The following is an 8,962-nucleotide window of genomic DNA, read 5'->3' on the forward strand; positions in this document are numbered from 1 at the left end:
CTCTGCCCTGGCATGAATGGCAGCTCTCAGGCTCCAGAGATGCCACAAGTGGCATGATCTGCCCATGACCCAGCCAACTGAATAATTCAAATCTCTTCAAATCCGGCTGCATTGCCTCTCACTTCTCTTTGCTCTGGTGCACTTGGCACAGCTCTGGCTTCATGTGAACCTGCACTACCCCCACACCAACTTCTGACCTGCAGATTATTGCATCCCGAGCTGCCTGAGAGCTGCCCTGAAATCAAACTGTGAGGAAAAGGAAGATAAAATTTTCTCCCCAGTTACAGCAAATTCTACAGTGGCTGGATGCTTCTGTTCTCTCCACACAAAGGATTACATTTTTTAAAATATTCTTTCTTTGAAATCTTTTGTGACCCTTGAGCAGCATAAAAATGCAACCGGGGGACGCCGAGCAAGGCTGGAGATCCACTGGGGGGACTGGGAAGCGAGCACAGTGTCGGCACTTAACAAATAATAAATAACCAGCATTAATTATTGATCACAGCCCCAGCTAATCAAGTTCCATCCCTGTGGTTACCATGGTCTCAAGCCCCCTTTGATAGAGCCCACAAACGGCCTTGCAGCTCGTGCCCGCCCAGCGCGCGGCTCCCCGGGAGCCGGCAGGTCTGAGTGGGGATTTGGGAAGATGGCACACAGCCCACCCACCTCCAGGCTCCCCAAGGATATCTGCACATCCAGAGCATGCCAAGCTTCCAGGGAAGCAGGGCTGGGAGAGCATCCCGGGGTGTGGGTGGGCTGGAATGGGGTGGTGCAGTCTGGAATCACGGCGGAGCGAAGCGCGGAGCTCTGGCTTTGGCTGCATGGGGGCTTTCAGTCGTGCAGCTTGGGAATGGGTCCAAGAGAATCCCCAGAGAGCATCCCCGTGCAAGGATGCACAACCCAAACCCAGTGAGGCTCTGCCTCAGGGAGCCCCAGCCCCAGTCCCTGTGGCCACCATCTGTGTGTGGGTCAGGGCAATCCCCCAGAGGGACTCACCCCACAAAGCCCACCACAGTCACCTCTTGTCCTCACCCTCCCATGGCAGTGGCTCCTGCTCTGGCCAGGAAGAGGGAAGAGAGAACATCTCTTTCTGCCACTGCCTGCCCCAATTTCACAAGTGATTTGTGGAAGTGTAATGCAAGGGAACTCTGTCTCGTGGTCCTGACAGGAGCTGCCTGCCTGCTCCCTTTACGGGGATGTTAAATCCTGTTATTAAATGCAAGCCATTATCAGGATGTCACTGTTGCCTCCTGATGAAGCTCTATACCTGTGCACACAGCCAGCCCCCATTAGTTTATTTACTATTCATTATGAATGCTCCACATTGCTTTGCCTCATCCTAATCTCCCTGTGGCTCGAGGATTTGTGTTCTCTGTGTGAGCTCAGGGCACTGGACCTCACTCACTCCTTCCCAGAGATGTGTAGCAAACCCCATTGCCATCCTGCCCCAAAACCTGCACAACCTGAGGGGAAGAAAAGAAGAAAATGTGAGGGTTTTGCTCATCATGTCCATGAGTTTTTCTTCAGGGGGAAGAAAAATCAGAGCTGGAAGTCAGGAGGGCAAATAATATCTTACCAGGACCTTACTCAAGAGGGACTTGAGTTCTATATTCCTTGCAACACCAAACCCACCCCTTCCCCCCTGAGTTTCCCAAACAAGCCAACTACTTAGCAAATAAGAATAAAAGACAAAATTATTTGCTGAAGGAAGAGTTGAATATACACTGCAAGTCCTAAAAGCAACATTTCTGGAAGCTTTGATAACTCTGCAAACAGAAGATTGTGCAAATGTTTTACCCACATTCATATTTCCCAGTAGATGCACCCTTCCCCCAGACAATTTATGAGCCTTCATCCAAACCAAACATCCATCTTTCTTTCAAAGACATTATGACCCTTTCCAAAATCTGCTTGAAAATGTCCATTTCAATGATTCTTTCTTGCTGGAAGCAATAATGCCAGTTCTAAGAGCCAAAAAAAAAAAAAAATCAGACCTCCTCAAAGTGCATGAGATGAGGTTAGAAATCAGGAGGTGCTCATGTAACCTGCACAGATCTTTCACTTCAGGACACATGAGATTGGCAGCAACCCATTCCCAAGGGAGGATTTATTTTCCAGGGCAATTCTGGCTGAGAGATGGGAATGTGCTGGTCCCCATCCTTCTCCTAGAGGAAGGAACACAGACATCTCACAAGCCATGTGCAGTTTTTAACTCTCCTCTACTGATATTTAATCACCCACCACTGCTTCTCCCTCTGGGAAGTCCTCCCCACACAACACCACACACAACTATGGGCATGACCAGAGTCTGAATTTGCTTTTTTTTGCCAGGTGTGTTGGGAAAGCTGGGACCTGGGCACAGTGACACAGACATCTCTGAGAAATCAGGGCAGCCAGTGTGGCAGTCCCTGGGAGCAGAGCTGCCTCCTGCCTTGGACAAGTTTCCTGATCACATTGTATTCCCTCCTGCTCAAGCAATATGCATTTGCTAATTTGTGCTGGAAAGGAGGGAATTCAATATTCCCCTCCCTTGCTGCGTGGGGAATAGCCCAAATTTTCCAGAAATCTCCCCTGCCTTGTCCTTTAAATAAAGCTTAAATAATGCCATACTGTCCCTTAGGCAGCTTAGGTCAGATATATTAAGAAATACAAATATATATAAATATACATAGGAATATATGCACAATACCCTCTTTCAAGCTGTCCAGCAAGTACAGCAAGAAAACACACCAACTTTCAAATATTTACAGATGAATATTGTGGGTCAGCCCATTAACCCTTCCTTATCCCCACGGGATCCCTGACAGACACTTTGGAGAGCAGCTCCATTGCAAGGCACTGGCCCTGAGCAGCCCCATCCCTGCTCTCCCTCTCTCATTATTCCTCAAGGGCCCGGGCAAAGCACAATGGAAAATGTGATTATTTCCTGGGAGGCAGCAAAAGGAGCCTTTCAGGCTGGGTGATGCTGGGAGCTTTGTCTTCCATCAGACAAGGAATGAACCCCGGCTGGAGCCATGGTCAGTCCCACAGGGAAGGGAGGCAGAGAGAGGCTGAGACCCTCCTGCTGCATGGACAGACCCAACCAATGCCACCAGGCTCTGGTCATTGCAGCCATGACCCTCCTTTTTGTAGCCACCCACTGCTAAAGGTCCCTGGAGCATCCCATAATCTGGCTCTCTTTTTAAAATCATCCCCAGTGTTCAGCCCCGTGGTGGGTAATGCACATTCCCATCCCTGCAGGGGAGGAGGGTGCTGGAGACACAGATGTCCCAGGAGGAGACAGGATGGGGCTGCTCAGGGACCAAGCGCTCTTTGCACCCCATTCCCACCCAAGCTGGAGCTTTTCATCCTCCACAGCACGCCAAACAGGGCTGGGAATTTTCCCTCTGCTCTTGTCATGCCTTTGGTCCACGGAGCATCCTAGAGCTCCGCAGATCTCATGTTGCTCCGGGGTTTAAGGCAGATTCTCGCTGCCTGAATCAAGGGATGTGGAAATCAGCATAAAATGGGATTTAGAGAGCAAAGCTGTTACCAGGGATAACCGCGAGCAGAACAGGGATGTCTGCCGGAGCCGAGGACCCTGCCGCCTTCCCACAGCCGTGTGACGAGCATTCAGGGAAGGAGGAGGCGTCCAGGAAAGGAATTCTCCTTGCCCGTGGGGCGAGCATCCCTTCTGCTCCCGTGTCCCTCTCCCGGGGCCGCGGGGACCTGAGCGCCGGCTCAGAGCAGGGAAGGACCTGGCACGGACAGGCTCTTTTCTCTCAATGGCATCGATTATTTCTGTAATCAGCGCCTCGTTGCCGAAACCGAACATCCATTATTACAGGATTCTAAAACAAAAATAACCCAAGGGAGGGAAAAAGCTGTAAGTCAGACACCGCTCCTGAACCGTGCGCGTTGGGTCAGTGCCATCTAGAGGCAGCAAACAGTCCAAAACGCCCAAAACGACCCAAAAACCCCAAAACAACCACATCCTAGGGTTCTCCCGGTGTTTGGAGACCTTGTGGCCCCGGAATGTTGGGAAGGGAGCTCGGAGGGGATGCTGTGTCCCGGTGGTACAGAGCCACAGGTCCTGCCTGCTGTGCCGTGGGCACCGAGATGGGAGCCACAGAGCGGGCAGCCCTGGCGAGAGAGCAGCACTGCATCCAGCATCCAATATTCCACATCCCAGCTCTGAATCCCACATCCCACAGCCCAGCACTGCATCCAGCATCCCACATCCCACAGCCCAGCACTGCATCCAACATCCAGCATCCCACAGCCCAGCACTGCATCGCACATTCCACAGCCCAGCACTGAATCTCATATTCCACAGCCCAGCACTGCATCCCACAGCCCAGCTCTGCATCCAGCATCCCACAGCCCAGCACTGCATCCAGCATCCAACATCTCACAGCCCAGCACTGCATCCAGCATCCAACATCTCACAGCCCAGCACTGCATCCAGCATCCAACATCCCACAGCCCAGCACTGCATCGCACATTCCACAGCCCAGCACTGAATCTCATATTCCACAGCCCAGCTCTGCATCCCACAGCCCAGCTCTGCATCCAGCATCCCACATTCCACAGCACAGCTCTGCATCCCACAGCCCACAGCCCAGCACTGCATCCCAGAGCCCAGCACTGCCTCCTGCATCCCACAGCCCAGCACAGCATCCCACATCCAACATCTCACACCCCAACACTGCATCCAGCATCCCACAGCCCAGCACTGCATCCAGCATCCCACATTCCACAGCCCAGCACAGCCCAACAGGACATCCCACTCCCTAAATACCACATCCCACACCCTAACTCCACATCCCACACCCCAACACCACATCCCACACCCCGGAATGGCAGCGGGGGCAGCCCCACCCCCGGGATGGAGGCACAGCCGAAGGTGCTCTCTGCTGGCAGGCAGCCGCTATTAATATGCGTGGAGCTGTATTAATAGAGCTGCTAAACACCGCCGCGGGCCACAGGAACAGTTCAGCGCTTCGTTTTCATCCCGAATTAGACTGGAACAGCCATACAGGATTTTTTTTTTTCTTTCACCGATGGAAAGTTCAGGAAAAAAATACCAAATGAGAAAATGAGGGATGAGCAAGTGCCACATCACTGCCGTCGGTGGGACACAGGCTGGGGGTGCAGCTGCCTGTGCTGTGCTGCCTCGTGCTCACACACTTTTAGGGCACCTTACTGAAGTGTGACAAGGACCCAGCTGGGCCCCCCAGCCTGGCATCCCCAAAAATGGCTGCAGACACCCCCGGGGTTTGTAGCTGGTCTGCAGATGAGGCCAGGATAAAGCTTGTACCAGCTCCCTACCTGGGGCTAAATCCCTGCCTTCATCCAGCCCAAAGAAGCCTTTGGCACAACCCAGGTGGTCCCTGCTGCCATCCCCCCAGGAGCAGCGAAGGTCTCCAAAGGCATCTCCCTGTACAAACACTTCCATTCACTTCTGTTCACTTCTTTCCCCCCCCCCAAAAAAAAAAAATTCTTCTCAACATATTTAAGAGCAAGGAGCCTGCATAATGCAAGAGTAAAATTGCCTCCTGTGCCTGGAAACGCTGTCCTATTTTGCAATGATTAACTGGCTGTATTTGCATACTGCCCATTCCTGGCTAAAGACTCAGGGGGACAGTTTCCAAACACTTTTTAATCTCTCACGGAGCCTGCACGCAGTGTTGTCATTTCCTGACAACCCCCAGCGTGGCTGCATCTGGCAAGCTCCACTTTTGCTCCCTTTTATTGATATTATTTCATATTTCCGCTGCTGGCTTGCCCACAGCCAGGGCCCTGCCATGCTGGGTGCTGCACTAATGAGAGGGATGATGCTTTCCTCACCATGGAACATTGCTGCATAAATCAAGTGGTGCTCACATGAGAAATGGGCTATTAAGACCCATCATGAGGGCATCATGGCTTTTGCTGAGTTTTCATTCCCATGCGCCCTGTTGGGGTCTCAGGAATTGTTCCTTTTTTCCCCTGAGCTTTGCAGTGAAGGTTTCCCAGGACAGAATCTCCCCAAATCACCTAAACATCCCAAGATGGTACCCATCTACTGGTACCTATTGATGAGAAGCAATGGGCCAGCCCATGCAACCCCAAATTATGAATTTTACACCCCAGGCTCTCAGGGGAAGTGTAGGAACACCAGTGTCTTTGGGGCCGGGAAAGAAATTGGAAATCAAAAGGGTTGGGCACTCTCTAATCGCTATAGCAGGGTTTTATTAAGCAAATTATTACTGAGCAAGTAAATAAAGCAGCAGGAATCAAAGTGGCAATCGATAGGATGGTGTGGTCCAGGGCAGCCTGGGCAGGGCCTTGTGCAGACCCCACAGAGCTCCAAGGCTGGTCCCACAGCCAGCACCAAGAGGGGACACAGTGCTTGAGGGGCAGCCAAGTGGGAATTAATAAAACAAACCCCCAAAAAAGAGCTAGGCAGAGGCTGGGACAGGAGTGCCTCAGGGGTCTCCACACCTTTTCACACCCCGCTTGCACGCTGGCTCCACTGCAGCCTTTCCCATGAGATATCCCCCGTGGGGAGGCAGCAGCACAGAGCAGCTCATGCCCCCTTTATTGCCCTTTTTCTGCTCCCAAAAGCACCAGCAGCCCCCATTAGCTGTGATCTGTTGCAGCCCCTTCAGCACAGGGCTGTCCCCCCAGCAGAGAGGGAAGGAGCCTCGCTGGGAGTCCCAAATCTCCTGTGAAAGCTCCTGTGCTGCACTTTCCCCTCTGTGCAGATGCAGGAGCCGGCACGGAGCACTTGGGAAGCCTCCCAAGCACCCAGGGCAGAGCTCTCCATCCCCACTCTGAGCCTGTTTGCCATGCCAGGCTGGAGGGCAGCATCCTTGGTGGCCAGGCTGGCCTGGGCTGGGGCACAGGCTCCCTGAGGGGCTGCCCCAGCAGCACAGAGCATCCCCCAGCCCCAGCACAGCCCCAGCAGCCTCAGGGCTCCCCAAACCCCTCTGCCGTGCACAGCACCAGTGCAACTCCCCTGGGTGTGTGTTTGTGGGACTGGAGGTGGTCAGACCCTGGGTGTTTGCTACTAGAGCCCAGCAGAAGTGAGAGGAGGCCGGGTGCCCTGGCAGGGATAAATCCCAAAGGCAGCAGTGATCTGTGTGCTGGGGGTGCTCAGGCTGCATCACTCACCAGGGCCAGCACAGCCTAGCCTGGGGACATGGATTTATTTACTGGCTTGGCAGTGTTGTTTGTGACTGACCCGTGCCCACAGGGAGCAGCCCTGGACGGGGATTTTGTCACAGCAGGGGAATGTGAGCTGGCTGTGAATGTGTTCACCCTCACAGCCATGTGCCCAGAGAGAGCAGAGCTTTTGTGCTTTCTACCTCCCTTTGTTCCTTTTTATCTCCTTTCTCCCCAGCCACCATCTCAGAGGGAAAGGGTCGCTGTTTGTCACCCCCCATGCAAACAGGGAGTGGAGCCCTCCCTCCCCCATGTGCCCAGACAGCTCTGCACTGCTTGATGCTCCAGGGAAGTGCCAGTGTCCAATATGTCCCGAATTTCCTGCTGCACCAGCCCAGCTGTAATCAGCTTTGGATTACCACAGTCTCCTAAAGTACCAGACTCTGATAACATCCCTTCTGTTACTGACTCTCTAAATCTCCCCAGTCACGCAGATGGTTTCCCCCCAGCAACCCAGCAACAATTACTAGGAAGGGAAAAGAACCCCAAAATAGAAAAAAAAAAAGAAGTTAATAATGAGGGGAAGGCCAGATGCTGTTGCAGTGAGCAATTGGGGGCGGGTTTTTTGCAGCAGCACAAAGCCACGAGGATATGAAGTGAAATCAGAGAGCAGTGAATTTCAAAGTGACCACTTCCCACAACATGTCATTAACCTCCAGAAGATGCTGCCACAAATTATGTCCAAGGCCTCAGTGGTGCAGGGCTCAGGCTGATCAGAGGCTCAGATTGATGGTGAGGGGAGCCAGAGACACCTGAAGAACAAGAGAAAAAATGTTGTGTGGGTTGCAGGGGCTTATCCTTCAGGACACAGTCCCAGGGTTGTCTGAGCACATAAAGAATTTCCCTTTTCTCCACCACCACCATTTCCCCCCCATCCTTTTCTTGAAGCAGGAGCATCCTCTGCAGCAGCTGGTCCTGTCCCAGTGCTTTGAGCAGCCTGCTGTGTACTTCTCATCTCTGATTTTCCAGCAAGTCCCCAGGGGCTCCTTACCTGAGCTCCTTGTAGATGAGGGTGCCCTTTGGTCTCCAGCTTCCCAGAGGGTGCTGTTTTCTAGGCAGGAACGTGCTCTGCTGAGGAGCTGCACCCATGCACTGCAGGGTCACAGCACACCAGGGCCAGCTCCTCTCCTCATCATGGATTGCAAAGTGCAGGTCCTGAAATCAATGACTGCTGCTTCCCAACACTTCTCCTTATTCCACTTAATTCTGGGTTTAAACAACTTTGCAGAGGGGCTTTTATCAATCTGGTTGCCTCAGTGGTAAAACTCAGGTGATGCAGGAAAGAGATGGGACCCAAAAATAACTGCAGCAACCAGAAAACAGATAGAGGTTATTAATAATTTGTTTTACATCTGTGCCCTTTGTGGTGCCTGGAGTACCTCCCACACCACAGCTGTGAGGGACAAACAGCCCTGGCATGGAGCAGCACAGAGAAAACTGACTCCCACTGGCCCAGGACATGGAGAGTGACACCGAGTGCTGTCACTAGGGACCACATTTTGCAGCATTAATGTATTTAAAATCCCTGTGCAAAGAGCTGGGAGAGCAGGTGCTCATGGTGCAGTAGGGCACAGTCCTGGGGGGACACTTTGGTCCCCAGTGCTGTCCAAAAAGCTTCACCCCCCCACACCACACAGTACCTGCGCAGCTCACAGTGGGCACCGCAGCCCATGGGGGGCCACACACGGCAGGGCCACTGCTCACAGAGTGTGGCATGTCCCAGGACCCCTCCTCAGTGCCCCTGCACTGGGCACTTGTCACCCTGGCCAAGCAG

General features: G+C 52.9%; 1 long non-coding RNA gene across 1 annotated transcript; it reads right to left on the reverse strand.

Annotated features, from left to right (window-relative positions):
• Positions 1 to 1,656: 1,656 nt before the first annotated feature.
• LOC135282140 (uncharacterized) lies at positions 1,657 to 8,548 on the reverse strand. The gene is made up of 4 exons (XR_010348449.1): positions 8,180 to 8,548; positions 7,842 to 7,940; positions 3,533 to 3,830; positions 1,657 to 2,165 (listed from the first exon to the last, which is right to left on the reverse strand). It is a non-coding gene; the product is annotated as an uncharacterized LOC135282140 (long non-coding RNA).
• Between the last annotated feature and the right edge of the window lie 414 nt (positions 8,549 to 8,962).

The sequence above is a fragment of the Passer domesticus genome, chromosome 16 (genome assembly GCF_036417665.1).
Source record: "Passer domesticus isolate bPasDom1 chromosome 16, bPasDom1.hap1, whole genome shotgun sequence".
Taxonomy (NCBI): domain Eukaryota; kingdom Metazoa; phylum Chordata; class Aves; order Passeriformes; family Passeridae; genus Passer; species Passer domesticus.